This window comes from Peromyscus leucopus, chromosome 2 (assembly GCF_004664715.2).
Source record: "Peromyscus leucopus breed LL Stock chromosome 2, UCI_PerLeu_2.1, whole genome shotgun sequence".
In the NCBI taxonomy this organism is placed as follows: domain Eukaryota; kingdom Metazoa; phylum Chordata; class Mammalia; order Rodentia; family Cricetidae; genus Peromyscus; species Peromyscus leucopus.
Window position 1 is genome coordinate 125,071,026 of NC_051064.1, and position 21,140 is coordinate 125,092,165.

Genomic DNA, 21,140 nt, shown 5'->3' on the forward strand with positions numbered 1-21,140 from the left:
TGCGCGTGCACATTCATGCATGCATGCATGTGCTTGTGGTGCGTGCATGCAAGCAGCATGCATACAAGCACCGAGGTCTTGCCCAAAGGGCAAAGCAATTGTCTATGTGCATGGCTGGACCTGTGTGCACCTGTCTCTTGGTATGAGTGGGCACCGTGTGCATATCTGTGTGCGTTTGTGTATGTAGTGCGTGTATTCTGTGCATGAGTAGTTTTAAAGGAACGCAGTGGGATCCGCTTGGGGCCCTGTGTAGCTGAACCTTATTTATAGCTCTCCTCTGTCTGCTTCGTTTCCTCTAACTTCCCTGCAGAATGATATGAATGAAAATGACACTATTGACTATCTTGGTAACCATAAAAGACCTTATAGAAATAAGATTTTTATAGTTTGTGGACTGGGAGAATCAAAAGACTAAGAGTTATGGACTCGAAGGAGAGGGAGAGAATCAAGCCGAGGCGGTCGGAGAGGTCCCTGGGTGGATCGTCTGTGGGTTTTTTTAAACAAACTCATATAAATAAAGTGATTGTCTTGAAAGAGTTATGGGAGCCCTGAAGCCGGGCAATATCCCCTCTGCAGAGGCGGAGGGCAGCTTGCTCTCTGTCTGACAGGAAGCCCTCGCTTTAGCTGAGTTCCTGCTCCAGGCCTCTCCCCAGAGAGGCAGAGGAGGCAGCCACAAGACCGACACGGCCCTTTTGTCTCCTGGAGAGCTATAGGATTGGACACGTTAGAGTTGAGCTCCCCACCAGCTAGGTGCCCTACACTGGGCTCCAACCCCGAGATCTACAATCTGCCCTTCCAGGCTTAAGCAGTAAGGCCCCTCCAACTCCATGAAAGCTCTGCATTGACAACACTCCCCTGACACCCATCCCCACAGAGACTTCTCCACCATTCCCTAGGAAGCCACCCAGCACAATCCTGTAGACCCCATGCTCCATCCACTTTACCAAAAATCCAAATCCAGTTCTGATGAGCTCAGCAGCTCCCACTTAGAGTCTGTATTGTCAGAGAGGAAGCAGAACCCCCCTGTCCCTCTTGGAGCTCAAAAGACACACCCACAACTGACTGGTCTGTGGAAACCAGGGTACACTCTACCACCCAGGGCAACAAATAGAGACAGCAGAGAATGCTGCTGAAGTCTGGTGATCAGAGTTCAAGTCTTGTTCATCCCAACAAGGTAAGCGCTGGGCTCTGGGTACCATGTGCTGATATTTGATTTGTGCTCTAACAAATAAAACTTATCTGGAGATCAGAGGACAGAGCCAGCCACTAGATTAGACATAGAGGCCAGACAGTAGTGGCACACATGCCTTTAATCCTATCTTTTTTTTTGGGGGGGGGGCGGTGAAAACTGAGAGACCAGAGATATATCTAATCTAGTGGCTGGCTCTGTCCTCTGATCCCCAGATAAGTTTTATTTGTTAGAGCACAAACAAAATATCATCGCGGAATCATTGAATTGAAGCCCTAAGGGTGGAGCACCTGCCCAGCAGGAGGGGAACACTCCCTGGCCCGATGATCATGATACAGACCTGAATTGATACAGGCACAATTGCCCAGCACACAGCTGGACCTGATCTGGAAAGCTTCTTTGGAAGAGGGGACTTTTCCACTGGTCCTTGAAACACAGGTAGGAGCTTGCTAGAAAATAGATGGAGAAAAGAGTAGCAAGCCAGGCTTGGGGGTGGGGACGGTGAACTCAAAGGCCCTATGGCAAGGAAATGTAAGGTGTATTTGCTATACTGCTAGGGTCTTCTCGGGTTTGCTTCTTGGGTGCTGGCTGGGTCTTCTTGGGTTTGCTGGCTCACTGGGAGGGTCAATTCGGAATGGATTACTGGGGGCCCTCCGTGAGTGGGGAAAGAAAAGTGATCGGAGCCAATGGTCTAGGCAGTGGTAGTGACAATGGATAGGGTCACATCGGAGATAGAAAGTCGAGGAAAGATGGGACAGGCTTCCACCTGCGCTGTCCTCGGAAGACTAAGCTAGCTCTGTTAGTGAGTTTCCAAAGAACAGATGATGCCTTTTGTGACTAAGCAGTCATCTTCCCCGATGCCTCTCCCCAACTCTGTCTTCTCCTGTCACCCTCCCCATCCTCCAGCTCCACCCCCGCCCTCTGGGGCAATCCTGGGTCCTTATACCCTCCCATATTGGAACAAACAATTCTGAAAACCAGAGGGAAGCCATGTCATCTGATCAGCCAGCCCACTACAAGCAACCCACCAGGTCTCATTCTGACTCCTGTCTCCTCTCCCTGGGAACCGAGGACATACAGAGAGGGCCAAGGCACGCCCATAATATGTGTCAGCGCCCAGACTCCTCCTCTGAAGGCATCTCTCTAGCCTTCTAGACTTCTCTCTATCCTGACCTTTGTGGAAAGGTGCCCTGAGTTCCACTCCAGGCCACTATACAGCTGATTGTGGAGACATGAGGAGTCCCAGCCCCCAGCCTCCAGCCCCTTGCTCTGGACCCCTCCAATGCATGGGGGGGGGGGAGCAGCCTGCGCTGTCAGCCAGCCAGAGCTGTCTGAATCGAGGGCAGCTGAGTGGGGCTCGATTCGCACCGACTCTGCAACATTGCAGCCAGGAGAGTTTATGGTTCTTGATTACACCCAGCAGGGAGGCCTTCTTAGTGATGAGAGAGAAATATTCAACAACCTGTCTTTGCAATGTGCTGATCTGTGGGGTGGGGGTGGGGGGTACAAGAATGATTTATGATTCATGAGTGAGGAGAAGAGGATTTTTCAGTCCAGGGCTCCCCCAAACCACTTCGACATTTCCTTTCTCGTCATTTCTTTTCTCATTGGTGTGCGACGCTCCAAGCACATTTCTCCCTGGGGTCTCTTGCAAGCAGTGAAAAGCCCAGAAGGGCACAGGCCAGAGAGGGGATGCTTCTGCAGCCCTCCCTGAGCTCGGGCTTAGAGCCCGACAGGACCTGGGCAGCATTGCCTCTCCTAAGCAGCCTCTTCCCATCTCCCCGCTTCTCCAGTCCTTTCCACTTTGTCTTACATTCAAATTCCATCTGCTCTCCTTGGGTGCCTAAACATTGTGCCTGGCCCACAGTCAGCTCTAATAAATGAACAAACGGAGGACTGAATGGGAAGCTGTTCTCTCCTCCTAGATGGGACCTCTGGGTCCCCCACAGTCACATCTAATAACTTGCACCAAGTCAACACCAAGGACCCTTTTTGGATAACTAAGTTCTGTATAATAGATTGCACACCACACAAAGAGTACCTCCCTCTGCCTACTACAACTGAGGCTCATTCTGATTTGGAACGATACACTGTGTGCTACGCCACCACCATCCCCCCAAAATGGGGTACTGGGAGAGAGCAGACTGTTTTGGAGATGACACTTAATCCATGAGACGCTTAAGGCCAGAGGATGGTCACAGAGAGTGTGGAGGAGGAGGAGGGGGGGGGGAGGGGAGGGGAGGAGGAGGAGGAGGAGGAGGAGGGTCTGTCTTTTCCACAAGAACTCTGAGCTCTTCCCTCCCCAAACAGCAGAATGAAATGGGGGCGCTTCTATAATTCACACCATCTCTCAGCTCTCCTCAATGGCCTCAACGTGCTCCCATAGCCCAGCAGAGACCTCTACTACTTCCTTCCTGCCTCAGTCTCCCCTCTCAGGAGCTAGGAACAACCCAGAAGGAAGGAAAAGAAAGCAATGTCTTTATATGGACAACAGGATCCCAGTCTCCAAGATGTGTCCTGGCCTCCTGTCCCCCGCTGTGAGAAGGAGTCAGAAGTCCTCCTGGACAATAAGGGGGAGGGGATCCTGAGCTTGCCACCCATGCAGAGGGCCACCCCTACCCTTCAACCTCACCAGAGATGGGTGCAAGATCTTCAAAGCCGGCAAGCTGGTCTCTGCTAGGGGACAAGGGCATCTTGCAGCCCAGAGGCAGGCTGGGTCAGCAACTGCGTACTTCCCCCAAGGGGGCCAGAGATCAGCAGGGAACCACCTGCCCGGCTTGCCTGACCCCTCAGAGGCAGCCAACAACCCTGCCAGGTCTCTCCGCTTTCCCCTAGCTCTGCATGGAAAAAAGGAGGGGGCGGGGGCACAGGGACCATACCCGCACCGCGAAACTTTACGCTGTAAAGTTAATCCACTGAAGCGTAGCCCAAAATAAGCGCACTGCCTAATGTGCCGGGAACTGCCGGTCGCAAGGCCAGACTGCAAGCGGATGTCTGCGCATCTCCGCCCGCCCGCCCGCCCGCCCGCCCGCCCGCCCGGAGCCTGCATTTAGCGCCAGCGAGGGAGTCTGGGCTGGAGCGCTGCTTTCACACCGACTCGAGCCGCGAGTTTATGGATCTTGATTGCACCCAGCAGGGAATCCTTTTTAGTGATGAGAGAAAAAATATTCAACAACCTGTCTTTGCATTGGGTGTGTTGGACACACTTCCCTGCTTCGGAATCAGACATATGCGGGTTGTGGGAGTAGAGCTGCTGTCAGGAGGCCAGAACGCGCCTCTCCTCCCCTCCTCTCTCCTCCCCGGGCAGGGGGCGGGGAGCGAGGGGCTGGTGCGGCCGGTCCCCGGCCACGCAGAAAAGACCCACGGCACCCCGGCGAGGCAACCACGCGGGTCCTCCTCCTGCGCGGCGGCGCCCGGGCCGCGCTTTCCCGCTCGGGCCTGCGGTGCGGCGGCTGGGCTGGCCTCCGGGGAGCCGGCGCCCGCCCGCGTGGGGCCCGCTGACAGCGTGCCCAGCAGAATATTGTATTAGTTGGTTGTGAGCTGTGTTCTCGTCAGGGTATCTGAGTTTCACAGAACAGACGGGGTGAGAGTTTTTGTGCTATATCCAGATTGGCTTAAAATAATGTCGGTTTTGTAGCTTATTAAACCACAGAAACTACACCAAAGTCATCCACGCTGCTGTCAAGAAACTCTCAAGAGTCGGGGTTGGGGTAAGAGGGACCTCAGGCCAGGACCCTGACCCCTGACCTCTCAGGAAGGCTTTGGGCCGCGCTCTCTCTCCTCACTCTAACCAGGGGTAGGACTGCCCAGCAGTACTTCCCACACTGGTCCAGAAGCCCTGCTGGGACAGTGAAGAGGCAAAGGCTGGGATGGGGTGAAACCCAGACCCTCGGGTTGATGCTGAGGTCTGCCCTGGCAGAGAAGGGCTGAAAATACAGGTACAGACTCCATCTGGGAAAGCCCCTGCCTCCAGGCAGGGGTGTCGGGTTCTTTGCTATCTTGTCCTACAATTGCAGGGGAGAGGCAGGGCCTTGGGGTTTAGGAAGAGAAGGCCCTGAGATACAAAAGTCTTCATCAGCACCCCTTCCTGGCCCAGAAAGGCCTCCCTTTCCTTTCCAACAATTCCCCTAATTCCAAAGATAGGACTGTGTCACCAACTAGAAACAAGCAAAGAGACATGCCAGAGCCACCCCTGTCCCCTACCTGCTGCCAAGAGTCATCACTGCTGGTCCGCTTTACACCACACAAGCCCAGGAAGTGTGTGCTACATTGAGCTCCGTCAGCACAGGAAACCAAGGCCCAGAGTGTGCAGTGAATTTTCCGGAGAGCACACAGCTAACGAAGTGACAGTGTGGGGATTTGAACTCTCGCTGCAGAATCAGAGTTCTAACTACAGTGTGGTACTTGAACACAAAGAATAAAGATGTCTCTGTCTAAATTTTTCCTGGTCAGCCCAGTGGCATAAGCCTATTAACCCTAGCACGAGACAGACTGAGACAGGAAGATTGCCATGAGTTTGAGGCTAGCCTGAGCTACATGATGAGTTCCAGTCAGGCTAGGCTACAGAGTTAAACCTGATCTTAAAAATAGAAAAGGTGAGGAAGGGCTGGGGAGATAGCTCAGTCAGTATAGGGCTTGCCTGATAGGTAGGGGGCCTATATTTGATCCCCAGAACCCACCCCAAAAGCCAAACAGTGGTCTGCACTTGTAATCCCAGCCCTGGAGAGAGGGAGACAGATGGGCCCCTGGAGTTCACTAGCCAGCCAGCCCAGCCTGTGGCAGACTTTAAGTCAGTGAGAAACCCTGCCTCCAAAAAAAAAAAAAAAAAAGGAGGGGGTGGCACTTAACACCACTCAAGGCTGTCCCCTGGCCTCCATGTACATTCTATACACATGTATGTGCACACATGTGCACTTGCACACACACATAAAGGAAGTCAAACCTCACCTTCATGTGAATATATCTGTTGTCTCTCTACATAACCATGTCTCGACCACCACAGCCATGGGCCAACCCTCATATCTCTTATCTACCCGCTTACCCAAATGCCCAGAGGTCATTCTCTGTGGTTCCTTCCCCTCTGCCCACCATGCCATCTGTTGCTGAATACCAAGGCTTCTGCCTCTAGGATTGAATCCCCACTTCGGCCACCAGGCCCAGCCAGGCTAGGTCATCTGCGTCACCTTCTGCCCAGGAACTGCTCCGTCTTTCTACTCTCGGACCTACCTCACTCCGGCCTCCCGACTGTAACCCATGGGCAGCCAGAGACCTCTAGGGAGACCATGTCACCCTAGATGCTCGCCTTCTTCTCTCCCCAGTTAGAGACTTCACCCTACAGATACACCCCCCCTCACACGACTGTACCTCACCCCTGTGCATCCCATACACCAACCACCGGGAGAGGCAGCCTTCCCAACCCCAAGCTCCTTCAATGTCTCCCTGTTGGACACTGGCAGGACAGCCTGCTTGGTGCTCGGGCTTTAAGGAATCAGTTTCCTACGCCCTCAAGAGACCTACTGAGAACAAAGCACAACAGGAAGCTGGCTGGGAAGTGTGATTCCAGGAGGCCCCAGCCTGAGTTCAAGACCAGAGCCACCCTACCCAGAGCCATGGGACTAGAGCCACCCCACCCAGAGCTAACCAGACCAGAGCCACCTCACCCAGAGCTAAGAGGCAGAGCTTTTCAGTGGTTATGATTTGGGGTTAGGGGACTGCGGATACTTGTCTGGTCTCCTAGTCATTGTTCTAGCGCTTTGAAGAGACACCATGACCAAGGCAACTCTCACAAAAGAAAGCATTTAATGGGGGGACTTGCTTACTTGCTTACAGTTCAGTCCATTATCATCATGGTGGGGAGCGTGGTGGTACACATGGCCCGGGAACAGTATCTGAGAGCTACATTCTGACCTGCAGACCAAGAGAAAGACACTGGGCTTGACATGGGATTGTGAAACCTCAAAGCCACGCCCCAGTGACACATATCCTCCAACAAGGCCACAGCTCCTATCCTTCTAATCCTTTCAAACAGCTCCTCCCTGGTGACTAAGTACTCCAATACAGAGCCTATGGGGGACGATCTTATTCAAACCACCACATCCAGCAGGCAGGAAGCCTTAGGTTAGATCTCTAAAATCACATAAACTAAGGCATCGTAATACATGCTTAAAACCTCAGCACTCAGGAGATGGAGGCACAAAAATCAGAAGTTCAAGGTCATCCTTAGCTTCATAGTGAGTTTGAGGCCAGACTGAACTACAAGAGACCCTGTCTCAAAAAAAAAAAAGTATTGAGCCTGGGCCCAAATCCTACCTCCAGTATTTGTTACTGTCACTGATTCCCTGGGCCTCAGTCTCAGGCAATGTAAAATGGGCTGATAATATCTGAAGTTGGTTACAGGGGTTAAAATGGTTAATACATACAACAAATTTGGAACATGGGGCTGGAGAGAGGGATCAGCAGCTAAGAGCACTTGCTGCTCTTGCAGAGGACCTGGGGTCGATTCCCAGCACCCACGTGGTTGCTCACAACTACTTGTGACTCCGGGGATCCAATGCCCTCCTCTGATCTCTGTGGGCACCAGGCACAAGCACGCGCGCGCGCACACACATACACACACACATACATGCAGGCAAAACACTCATACACAGAAAATTTTTTTAAGTTTTTTTTTTTTTTTTTGTAAATAATTTAGAACAGGCCTGGCATCCGGTGTTATATAAATTCAGGCTGACTGTCATCATCTGGCATGGTCCATCCATGACATTTCCTTTCACTCTGACCCTTATCACCTTCACAGTTCTCTCCCCCCCCCAACACACATCCCCATTCTCTCTTTCACTCACACACTAACACACACACACACACACACACACACACACACACACACACACACCTATCTTCATATATTCAGATGCACACAGGTACCACTTGTCCCCACGCCAGGCTCCCTACCCTCATGACATGATGTCTTTTGCCCTTTAGTGTCCTCTTCAGCTGCAGCTTCAAGGCTCAGGCCTTTAACTCTCTAACCTTTGCTACACTAGAATTCAAAATCAGGAGACCCTACCCTGTCCCCGCCCAAAAAAAACCAACTTTCCCCTTGCATCCTCATCCAGTCCCTGGCTACATTGCTCAGCAGATGAGAAACTTCCTGGCAGGAAAGGGTAATGAGATGTTCAAACATCACCCACGGGCACCCTGCAATGGAAAGTCCAGGTGGTCCCAAGAGAAGACATCCCGGAAAGAGGGGTTCCTTCCATTCTAGGTCCATACTGTAGGCATCTTTTCCAGCTCTGGATGCAGCAGATCCCAAGCATAGGCCGTCTCAGTCGGTAAGAAATGTTTAGGTCCTGGGGATTGACTCTTGCTTGGTTTGTGGGGAGCAGAAGGTATTCTATATCCCTTCCCACGGGAGCAGCAGGAAGGCTTCCCTTGCAACCCTGTAGAAGCTTCCAGGCAAGCCTCAGTCACACCAAAAACTTACTTCATCACACCTACTCAGGCCAACTCTTTCATCACCAAGACTTTGTTCAGGGAAGGGAGAATTTGAATCCGTGGCATCCTGACCATGTGATTTCAAGTACACCACTTGACCTCTCTGAGTTGGTTTCCTCCAAGAGACAGGAATAGGTACCCAGGACTGCTGTGGGGGATGACCAGGAAGGTGAACAATTTGGAAACAGGAGAAGGATGGAGGATATTTCCCATCACCTTGAGCTGGCCATTCTCTACTCACTTACTCTGTTCCGACATTCATTCTGTCTTGCCTGTGTCCCAGGAGCCTCATCTACAAAGTATGCTCCCCTGACCTCCAGCTTCCAGGACAGTCTGCCATGTGTTGTGCCTACAGGAGAGGGAGGGGGAGGAAAAGAGAAACTGAGGATGCATGTCTTGTTTCCTCTCCAAGTTTTGGCATTCTGACCCCAGCTGTGAAGTTCCTCTACCTTAGTTCTGTCCCCGTTCCTATGTGTTTTTGGACCCAAAAAACCACCACAGCTTCCTTCCCATTGATTCTAGTGGCCTACCAGATAAATAAGGAAGTAACCTCGACCTAACCATGCCTCATCCTCTCCAAATTCATTAAGGAAGTAACCTCAATACAACTATGTCTCATCCTCTCCAAAGTCCCTGGATGAGTTTTCTTTGGCTGATCTCAGTGTAGCTCCTACCTGGACCCATCAGTGCCTTCCATATTCTACAGCTGTTCCATATTTAAAGATGCCCCGGGATTCCAGCTCCAACCTCGGTGCACTAAGACTGTGGATCTGGGTCATTAACAGGATGAAGGTATGGAAGACTGATGTGATTCTAGGATGACTCTGAATTTGAGGGGTCCCTGCAATGGGGGGAGTTACACCTATTGCCCACCTCGGCCAACGCTGCTACAGGCTAACTGACAGCCTGACTAGGTGGAGACCCCAAGGCGGCCACTAGGAGACTCAGGCCAGGGGCGCCTTTGTTCCCCACACCTGGAAAGCAGAGCCTGTTTTGCCTGGGAGGTGGAGGCTCCGGTTTAATTAAGGATCATAGCAGAGAATTCTCTCTTGTTATTTTCTGAATAAATTAAGGAAGTAACTTTGAAGCCGTATCATTTTCATCTAATCAGGAACATTCTGAAATTAACATATTGTTTTCCCATTAGAAACCCCATCAGCCCCCAAATCAGATAACCAGGCTGAAGGCTGCCAAGGCCCCTCTGTCCTGGGGCGGGTGCATGCTGTGGGGACAAAAAAGGACTTGCTGATACTGCCACCATCCTTGGTTGAGTTCCTGGGATGGCTCCTGGCTGTTAGCAAAGGTCTTAGCCCTCGCCAGGGTTTCGGGTGGGTCCTCCTGCCACCCAGGCAAAAGGAAGGGCCCAGGGCTATCTGCAGAGTGGCTTGAGTTGGATCAAAACCTTCCCAAGTGCTCACCAGTTATCAGGCTGAGCAGAAGGAATGCCCAGCTCCTTCTGCAGAGCCCTCACTCCTACCCTGACCCAGGCAGCCTCTCAGGTCCCAGCTATCACAAGCAAAAAGGAAACCTTGGACCCAGTGCCTGAGAAAAGCCTGAAGGCCATCCACACAAGGTAGGGCCAGAGGCTGCCCAGAATTCACAAAATTTCCCAGAACACTGATTTCTCACCCCTTATAAAGCTTCCTGGAAGGTTGAACTGAGGGGTGTCAAGCCCACAGCCTGCTGGGGGCCCATGAAGTGGAAGATGGGAGAATCCCAGAATCAGACCAGCCTCAAAAGAGGCTTGCCACTTTCCAAACCCTAGTACTTGAGGACCCTCGCCTGTCTACCACGGCAGGAGCGAAACGCTGAGGCCAGCTAGAGCCCAGGGATCAGGTTATGCATCCCATGTGGTGTCACCCATGTGTACTGAGATAGACCCAAATATATTAAGCAAAGACTGGCTTTTTAGGGGTGCTTGGTGATGAGATCATACCTGTCTGCTACCCCTCGAGGAGTACTTCTTTATCTACAGGGACATATCCTATAACACCCCTCCCTCCCTAGTAGATGCTTAAATCCACAGCTATCACCTTGTCCCATAGACGCTAAGTGACTTGCGTAGGTAGCATAGCATATACAGTGTGCATACACTGAACCAGCAATAATTTACCACCAGGTGAAGCAGAGTGGAGAGGGCTATTTCATCCCACAACTCAGAACGGTATGCAACGTAAAACTCATACACTGTTTATTTCTAAAGTTTCCCATTTAATATTCTGAGATCTTGACCAACCATGCCTAGCTAGAGCTGAAGAAAGGGAAGCCACGAATAAGAGAGACTACTCTATCACTTCTTCTCAGACTTTGAACTCTTCTCTCGCCTCTTCCTCCCCTGTTTCCTTCGTCTGTCAGCTCTCCACCATGTTCCAGGCCTTCAAGATTGCCAAGGCCCTTACCCAGAGCCCAAGAGGAACCTCTACTCACCTGTGCAGGGTCCTCCCTGCCCTCCCTCTCTCAGTGCCAAAGCAAGAGACTGAGATTGCCAGCAGCCAGGGAAGGCTCGGAGACTCCCACAGCTCTCCGATACTGGCCCAGCACACAAGGACGTGACCAGGGAGGTGTTAGCAACCATCCCGAGACAGTGTGAGGAAGGGCGTGAGGGAGGCAGGAGAGATGAGGAGGAGGAGGAGGGTGACTGTCACACACAGGAGGGAGAATGAGCTGAGGTGAGCGTGGACAGGTGGGGCAAGGCGAGGGAACAGCGTGACCAGCTTGGTGGCCATGCTCAGTTCAGACCCCGTTGCTCTGTGAATGGGCACATCTTTTCCTCCCTTGTTTCCCAGAGTTCAGCAGAAGGTCAAATGTGGAAAGGTCAGAGAACACAAAACTGAATTAAAAACAAAGAAATGGCACCATGAACCACACACAGCAACCCAGCAAGGGTCCCTGGGAAGCACAGAGAGGAACGGGGGTGCTCTTGAAGACACTTGAACCCTCAAGGAAGGAAGTGGCAACAAGGAGCCCCGGAAAGTGGGCTTTAGACATGGGCCCTGTGTGCCCATTCCCTGCTGGATTTGGGACTCGACTTGAAGCTACAGAAAGGAAGAGCATCCCAGGTGGATCCACGGTGTGCAAAGATGCCTTCCCAGCTCTCTGTGCAAAGCTCCTGGCCGAGGCCTGCCTGCCTGCCTGCCTGCGAGTGTGGGTGGAGGGTGTGTGTGGAGGTGGTGGGTACAAGCAGGGTAGGAGAGGAGGTAAGCGAGGCTGCGTGGGAAGGGCCTGAGTGTGCTCGCAGGTGCAAATGAGGACAGCGGAGTGAGGATGGGACCGAGCGGGGACAGCAGGAGCCCCTCACCAAGAGCTAAGGACAGGATCTCAGTGACCGCCCAGCCCATTTTCTGCCCCAGACCCTCAACTGAGACCTTGTCCTTGGGTTGTCAGGACCCACATGGCTCCTAGGGGCAACCACCCATGTCCACACCAGTTCCACGGTCTAACACTCGACTTTGACAGCCCATCTTGCCACAATGGGAATCTTGGGGTGGATGGAAAATGCAGTTACCAAGAGATGTTTTATATATTTGGCTTGGTAGATTCTTCCTACCATCTTTTCCGGCTTTTCTGGGTGTGATTTCCAAATTGGTATTTGCTAGCATGGTGCCAGACACACAGTAGGTGTCCTTCTGCTGGCCCATGCTGCTGGGCCTCTTACTTCCTCATTTTTGTCTCCTGGCCCAAGCGGAGCTGGGCCTCCAAGTCTCCTCCATCATTTGAGAGTATCAATGGCCCTTCTTTTTCGCCCATAGGTTTGGCGTGTGATTTTAGTCCTAAATAGTTCTCCCTGGCTCCAACTCTATCCCCAAAGTGTTCCAGCACCCAGGGCCCAAGAGACGATCTGGGACCACCGTGAAGCCCTCAGGGTTTGGTAGAAGCTGATTCCAAAGAGGTATCTCGTTCCCTGCCTGAGTCTAGCTGGCTGGGACCCAGCCAGCGCGTTGGGACGGCCCTGCTGTGGCTGGCTGAAGCTTGTTGTCTAGCCTGGTGGGGGTGGGGGGTGCTGGGAGCGGGCAGGGAGGGTGGCCTGGCAGGGCTCAGGGAGCAGGCACACCCTGGGTGAAGTCATGCCTGCCTCACACCTCTGGTATTCTGGCTGATCACTATCTGCTCCGCCAATGCAGGCAAAGGAGATGCTGATACTACAGTCTACCTCCAGGCGGGACCGCGGCTGCCGCTGAGCCCCCGCCCGCCCGCCTGCCTGCCTGCTCTTCCCACTGCCACCTCCACCCTCTTCTGGCCTCCCCACCAGATGGACAGACAGACAAAGAGGGCTGACTGCCCTGTGGGAAAGATGTCCCCTACTACCATACCCACCCCTACCTGATTGAACTCTGATCCATAGTTTGACATCCTGCAAAGGACCCCCAGAAGCCTGGCAAGGAGAGAGCGCCTAGAGGGGCGGGGTCCCAGTGAGCTTCCCCCTTGAAAACATGCCTAAGTCACCTCCACCTGCACTCCTGGATCCTTCCTTCTACTTCAGTCAAACTTTAATCACTCTGGTAACTACTGTTACAGAGGGGTGCACAAGACTACCTGCCAGCTGCGGAGAATGAAACACAGATTCTTATGACCCAGAGTGTGCCAGGCAAGCTGGGATATGGCAGCCTGGGTTCCTGAGCCTCCAGAGATTGCTAAGTCCCATGAAGATGTGGGGGCACACTGACTCTTACACTCAGGACTCAAGGAACTGGAGGAGTGAACTCCATAGAAAGCAGAAGGGTCCAAATGCCAGTGCCCCTGTTTCCTGCTCTCTTATGTTACCCCAGCTTTGGCAACAATGGGAAGGCAGACTCCTGAAGAGAATATGGACTCTCCTTCCATTCTGCCCTCCTTATGCCATTAATGTGCACATGCGCGCGCATGCACACACACACACACACACACACACACACACACACACACACACGAGAGAGAGAGAGAGAGAGAGAGAGAGAGAGAGAGAGAGAGAGAGAGAGAGAGAGAAACAGAGACAGAGACAGAGAGAAACAGAGACAGAGAGACAGAGAGCTCCACATCCTTCTTCATCTGCCACAGCTGTTCCAGTCATTTCTCCCAGTAGGTCTCTGGACAGCAGGTGGCAGGAACAGCAGCACCTGGAATTCACTCATTAGAAAAGCAAGCCGGCCTGAACCCATGTAAGGTGAGAGGAGACAACCAGTTCCACTGAAGTTGTCCTCTGACCTCCACACACGCCAACATCATGCATGCACATGCGTCGTCGTCGTCGTCGTCATCATCATCAGAATCAGTATCACAATAATAACAATAACTTTTTAAGAAAGAAAAGAAAAAGCAAGTCCTCACGCTCCTGCCCTGACTGCTTCCATCGGGCAGTAGCAGAATCTCCCAGGAGTTAGCAAATATGTCTTCTTGCATGTTCCAGCTGAGAAGCCTAGCTCCAGGGTTCTCAACCTTGAATTGATGCACGGGTCACCTGGGACTCTGGTCAAATACAAACTAAAGGGTACAAATTCGGAGTGTGGTGCGTGGGGTCCAGCCCAGGGGCTGATACTCTTTTGTGTTTCCTAGAAGCCCTTGAGTAGAGCCAACGCAGAAAACCCTCAGACCGCACTTGGAATAGTAGGGCCTCGATGTCCTTTAGAATCACCTAGGGAGCCTTTAAAACAGTAGTGCCTGGACCCTGGCTCCTGGAAGCCGGATTCATTGATCTGAGGTGAGACAGGAACACAGGAAGGGTTACTAATTGCTCTGGACAACTCCGACACAATACCATTCTCAGCCGGGGGTAAGGCAGGGATGTCCTTGGCCCATATGTCCCATGCACCCACTCACCCTCCAGGAACGTCCTTTCCTCTTCAGGCTTCCTGGTCCCCTCCAACATCTGCAATTAGACAGACACAAGCTATGGACATACAGAGAGGTCCCCGGACAGTAAGAAAGACACACCCAACACAGGTGAACATGTATGCACAAAGCACTGACACACACAGACACCCCCCCCTTTGTGTATGTGCCCTGAACACTCCCCAGAAACAGAGACAGAGGAGCACACACAAGCAAGCCACATGACATACAGAAACACACGCCTGCCTCCAGGGAGTCAGAGACACCCTCTGTGTGTCTCTAGGGGGTTGACCCTGCATCTCATGGCAGGGAAACCTATGGACCCAGCAGTGTCTTTCCCTGTCAAGTTTGGTGTCCCCGGAGCCACAGATCAGCCAGCCCTCCTCCTGCTCAGTCCCACTGAGTTCTCATGGCTAGGAGCTAGCCTCTCTGGGGAGCATTAGTAGGTGGGGCGTCAATATCTTGGGGGGGACTACAATTCCGGATTCATGCCGGCCTCCTGGAGCCCAGGTGAGCCTCAGGGACCTGGCCCTGACTGAGCCTGTAGGTGTCTTCAGTCCCTCAGCCCTTCATGGTGCTGCTGTGTTGAGGCTTCCTTTGAGTCTAAAATCTTGCACCCCCACCCTGCCTCCCGGAGCCCTCCAGACAGGCCTGATTGATGACTCAGGGGGGCTGCGACTGCTGCAGGCCTGTTTTATGATGTCATTAGGCAGCTCCGGCAGCGGGAAGGAATCCCTCCTGACATCATAAAGGACTTGATATTTCGCTAATGTTATCTTGGCGGCGTGTCGCCCTGACATTTTCTCTTCGCTGCACTCCCCCCCAGGACCAGGAGTTGTCTAACTACAGCCTGGAAAAAATGCAAAACAGACAAATGCACCCTCGGGGGACAGCGGGGGGGAAAGCTAATAGACCATCCCCGGCTCCCCATCCACAGAGGTGCTTTAGGTGGCGAGCATGATGTGCTTATCAAAGGGGACCCAGGCTGCCCTTCCCTCCTGCCTCAGTTCCCTGCTGTTCTGGCTCCACTCTCAGCAGCAGGGGGTGGGGTAGGGGGGTGGTTAGAGACTGGGACTCTAGAGCCAGCTCTGCCACCCCAGGTTATACCATTTAGCTTTAGCCCAGGCTGGGCATCCGTGACCCCATCCACACTCCTACCTTGGTTTTTGGACCAGCAGTTATGAAGACGGTCCCGGGCAAGGCTGAGGACCCTGAAACTCCAGAAAAAAAGATCTGCAGAAACAGGAAGAGAGCCCATCAAGACCCCACTTTGGAAGTCGGAGCAGTTAGCAGCTGAGTGGCTTCTAAGTCACCCTGACTCAGAACGCTGTCATGTTGCCTCAGCCGGAAGCTCACTGTCTTCAGAGGACCAAGACCAGCTACTGTGCTAAAGCAAAAGAGAGGTGTCTTTGCTGCAAGCTCCTTCACACAAACAGGACGAGCAGAGGCCAGTAGCAAGGGACCGTTTTCAGATTTCCAGAGTGGCTTGTGTTGCTTGGGCTGGCTGGAGGAGAAAGATCCTGTAACCCTAGGTTACCTCTCAGATCACTTGCAAAGAAGCCCCGGGAAGTCCTTTCTCACCCAGGCAGAAGCATCTACCTACAACCCTGACCCCAGAAGCCCTGAGAGATGAATTTGCAGCTCACCTCCTGCACAGAAGCCCAGCTCTCTTGTTCCTGGGGCATTCCCCCAAGGGCCCCTAGCTCTACCTCCTGAGGGTTGGAATTACAAGTCTGTCCCACCCACCCAGATTATGCAGCGCTGGGAATCAAACCCGAGGATTCATGCACGCACGCAGGCATGCAGGCAGGCAGGCACGCACACACCCTCGGGGAGTGCTCCACCAACAGGGGCACATCCTCAGCTCCTATCTATTTTTTGAGAAAGACTCGTGCTTATGCAGCCCAGGCTGGCTCCAAACTTGCCACCCTCCTGCCTAAGTTTCTGAAAGCTAACATTCTAGGTGTGTGCCACCACACCTAGCTTCAAACAGTGTTCTTATGATGTATGTATTTTTATTTTCTGTGTATGAGTGCTTTGCCTGCATGTGTGTGTACATGTGTACCATGGGCATGCCTGGTGCCTGCAGAGGCTAGAAAAGTATGTCAGATCCCCTGGATCCGAAGTTACAGACGGTTGTGAGCCACAATGAGGTACTGGGAACCGAACCCAGGTCCTCTGCAAGAGCAGCAAATGCTCTTAACCTCTGAACCACCTCTCCAGCCCTCAAACAGTATTTGTAGATACATAAAATAAGACACAGCACTCCAAAGGAAACGCGTTGTGTTGAAATGTGGTTCTAACCAGGGGTTAGAATGTGGTTCAAATGGCCGGTTTGACTTCTTGTGTAGACTAACACTCCAGTCTGCAAAGGCAGCTCTGGGTTCTTCCTCTGCATGCTTGGAGAGTGGGGGGAGGAAGTTCAGAGTCAGTCTCTGCTATAGGGAGTATGAGTCCAACCTGGGCTACATGAAACCCTGCCACTGATACCCCACCAGCCCCAGTCCAAAAAAAAAAAAAAGAACTGTTTTGAGAAGGACCCATAGGTTTTACCAGACTGCTAGAGAGGGGGGGGGGGGAGAGAGAAAGGGAGAGAGAGAGAGAGAGAGAGAGAGAGAGAGAGAGAGAGAGAGAAGGAAAGAAAGGAGCCCACAAATTAACAATAATCATAATAAATAACAATAAGTCTTGTTCTAGAACCCAAAACTATGCTTAGCCGCCAACAGGTTGGGTTTAGATCAGTATAAATGACTCCAGTTGTAAAGAATCCTTGCTCCCTTTGGAAGAAACAACTTGAAAAGTGGAGGTGGGTATGACCATCCCCCCCCCCCCGTTACCCCAAGGACTGCCCTGAGGCCCCAACTGTACCACGATGCTTCTTCTTGCCCTGAAATGGCTAGACCCCACCCCTATTCCAGGCGCTGACGGCACACACACAGAGGTGTCTCTGTGAGGCACTGTTCTAAGCGGTGGAGAGACAGGCAAACACAGCCGCCTCAGCCCTCCTTCAGGAAGTGTTCTCTAGTGCACAGTGCAGCCCTGGCCCCTCCCCAGCAACCCAGGTGCTCTTCAGTCAGCTACCAACCTCCACCTTCCCAGTGCCTGGCTGACTTCCTACCTCAGGCTGAGTTCATTCCAGGTCTGGATTCCTTCTGTGGACAGGCCTGGATGAGTGGGCGCCTCCAGGAAGGACCACCTTGGCCTTGGATGTACTTGCAAGAATGGGGCCGAGAACTAAGAGAGTACAGGCATCAGGTCCTCTGCAAGAGCAGCAAATGCTTCCCCCCACCCCACCCCAAAGACAGGGTTTCTCTGTATAACAGCCCTGGCTGTCCTGGAACTAACTCACTCTGTAGACCAGGCTGGCCTCGAACTCACAGAGACCTGACTGCCTCTGCCTCCCGAGTGCTGGGATTAAAGGTGTGGGCCACCACCGCCCAGCCAGCAAGTGCTCTTTACCAGAGACACCTCTCCAGTCCCTTGGATGGCATTCATCAATGTTAATTATTTTTATTTTTGAACCTTCCAACTTTTAATATTTTTTTCTTTTAAAGTCTATTCTATTAAAGTTATTGGCAAAGGGCCAGGCATGGTGACCCACACCTTTATTTCCAGCACTTGAGAGACAGAGGCAAGAGGACCTCTGTGAGTTCAAGGCCAGCCTGCTCTACATAGTAAGCTCCAGGCCAGCCAATACATAGTGACACCCCATCTCAAAAATAATAAATATAAATAAAGTCGTAAACAAAGGGAGAGGATTTCGAGGAGAAGGGAAGATGGGGGGCATCTGATAAGTATGAGGTATAAATAAGCTGGGGTACCTCATTTCTTACCAAAACCATCTCTTAGCTCTGTTGGAGGCCAGGTTCTGGGCCAGTGAACTATGGGGCAGGCAAGGTGGATCTGACCCAGGCCCTCCCTCAAAGGCTATCAAAAAACATTAGAAAGGGGGCTGGAGAGATGGCGCAGCAGGTAAGAGCACTGGCTGCTCTTCAGAGGACCTGGGTTTGATTCCCAGCACCCACATGGCAGCTCACAAGCATCTCTAACTCCAGTTTTAGGGGATCCAACCACCCTCTTCTGGCCTTCACAGGCACTACACATGGTACCTTGGCATACATGCGAGCAAAACACCCACACAATAAAATAAAAATAAAGCTTATATGTTTTAATATTAAAAAGAACAAGACACTTGGAGCCAGCCTGGAAACCCCACTAGGAACAGCTGGCTTTTGATCCCCACCAGGACAATTCCAGGAAAGGTCCAGAGATGATGGCAGAAAGCACGGTGGATGGGACGGCCCGCAGCAGAGCTGGGTTAAGGATGCTGTCAGGTCTACATCAGCCTAACTGCCAGCAGGTGCAGAGCCATGGACGGCTGGCTGGGACTACACCCCAGAGAAGAGGGAAAGCCAGGGCTTCTTAGCCTCAGCCACCATTTGAGGTGATTATTAAGATACAGTTGAGGGCTGGAGAGTTGGCTCAGTGGTTAAGAGCACTGGCTGCTTTTCCAGAGGACCTGGGTTCAATTCCCAGCACCCATGTGGAAGCTCACAACTGTCTGTAACTCTAGTTTCCAGGGATCCAACACCTTCACACAGACATACATGCAGGCAAAACATAAATGTACATGAAATAAAAATAAATTATTTAAAAAATAAGTAAGTAAGTAAATAAATAAATTACAGTTGAAAGCTGAGCACGGGAGTACATCCCTGCCCTTGTAAGGCTTAGGCAGGGGGATCGTGAGTTCCAGGCTGGTCTAAGCTACACAGTAAGGCCTTATCTCAAATTAGAAAGCTGGGGGAGATGAAGAGATATCTCAGAGGTTAAAAGCACTTGCTGCTCTTCCAGAGGACCCCCAGTTCAGCTCCTAGCACCCATGTTGAGCAAGCAGTTCGCAACTACCTGTAATTCAGGCCTAGAAGATCCGATGCCCTCTACTGGACTCTGTAGGCACCTGTACTTATGAACATACCTGCACACAAACACACACATATACATATACTTTAAAAAAAAAAATGGTTGCAAAGAAAAGGAGAGGCCAGGGAGGAAATAATAAATACAGTGGGGAAGGCAGTGGTTTTAATTTAATGTCCCAGGAGCCTGTGCGGCTCTGAAGTGAGTTCATGGAAAGGGGGCTTCAACAGTGACTTGCATGGCAGCCCAAGGCCCAGTCTCTTCAAGAGAGTTGAGAACAGGGAATGTAAAAAGGGAGAACATGAGGCAGGGGTCATGGAAGGAAGAACAGAAAAGGAATATGGGATGAGATCAGAAAGGAGGGAGGGATGAGTAAGTACCAAAGGGCCGTCAGGTCCTTCTCCAAGAGTCCCAAGCCCTTCTCAGCAGAGCAAAGGATCGTGAGGGCCCAGGAGCTCAAGGCAAGGGTGAGAACACACAAAAGAGCCCATCCAGCATCCACCTCTCCGGTGGACACACACAACAAGAAATGCACCCACATATAAGCCCAGAAACAGAGGCTCACTGACACACGCACACACATGGGCAGCTTTACAGATGTGTACAAGACAGAGGGCTGTGACACAGATGTGCAGTAACACATGTACAGACGTATGCCAACAGAAGGTCCAAGGTCCACATCCACAGACAGACAGGTATCCACACTTACTACAGACACAGGCGGGCAGGCTGAAGAAACTGTATTCAGACACAGGCAGAAACCTAAACGTGTGTCCACAGACATGACAGATCCCCTCACACTAGTTTAGTTATACACGGACACGTGAGGCTGAAAGTGAAGCTTGGAGGTAGAATGATTCCTTAGCTTACACAAGGCCCTAGGTCACGTTTCCAGTACGGCAAAGATAAACAAAATCAAACAGACATACAGGCTCACACTCACGCACACCTCGACATAGGCATGTACAACTATATATCACATGTATTCCTGAAATGACATGAACACACACACACACACACACACACACACACACACACACACACACACACACCTGTGTGACAGCACCCCCACCCAGACATGTCCTGACACATCCTGCCACTGCCTGCAACACATGGCTGGGCTATTCTCTGAAGTGTGTCCTGGCTTTCGCCACCCCTGAAGACACTCTCCTCAAGCCAGGTCACCCCTTGACTCACTCTCGCTCGCTTTGACTAACTCCCTAGTACTTAGCCACCCACCAGCCCTGCATCTGCCCACTGGCCCTGGCCCAGGCCCCAGGCTGCAGGACGGCAATTGCCCCATTCTCAGCGTTGCCAATTCAACCAAATTTCACACCCAGCAGTGGAGCCAAGCCAGCGGGCTTGTTGTGGCCCGCTTGGTGCACCAACATGGGGGTGGCTCGGGGAAGCCAGGATCCGACAGCAGCAGACAGAACAGACCAGCCGCGTGCAGGCCCGCCTGAGAGGCCTCTGCTGCCGCCGGCCCAAGCCACCCACCCTCTCCAGCCTTCAGCAGCCTCACCTCTGACACGGGACAATGTGGATGCCCCCGCTGACATGCTAAATTGACACATCCCCTCCCAGATGACGAAGAGCCTTTGTCTAACCATCCCGTGTCTACTTATTACAGAAACTCTCATGCATCAGCTTTACACCAGGAAGCTGCGCTCAAGGCCAAAGAACTCAATCAAAGCAGTAGACAGCCTCTTGTTCCAAGCGTATTTTCACGGCC

General features: G+C 52.2%; 1 long non-coding RNA gene across 2 annotated transcripts in view; it reads right to left on the reverse strand.

The window, feature by feature from the left end:
• LOC119087448 overlaps positions 1-17,809 on the reverse strand; it is a 35,092-nt gene extending 17,283 nt beyond the window's left edge. Inside the window, exons 1-6 of one of the 2 annotated variants that reach the window (XR_005090903.1) lie at positions 17,607-17,809; positions 15,647-15,721; positions 14,477-14,525; positions 14,292-14,352; positions 8,929-9,032; positions 7,009-7,096 (exon numbers count right to left, since the gene is read on the reverse strand). This is a non-coding gene — a long non-coding RNA (uncharacterized LOC119087448). Of the gene's footprint in view, positions 1-7,008; positions 7,097-8,928; positions 13,606-14,291; positions 14,353-14,476; positions 14,526-15,646; positions 15,722-17,606 lie in introns of those variants that run through there. The other variant, XR_005090902.1, reaches the window with a different exon arrangement.
• Positions 17,810-21,140: the final 3,331 nt, after the last annotated feature.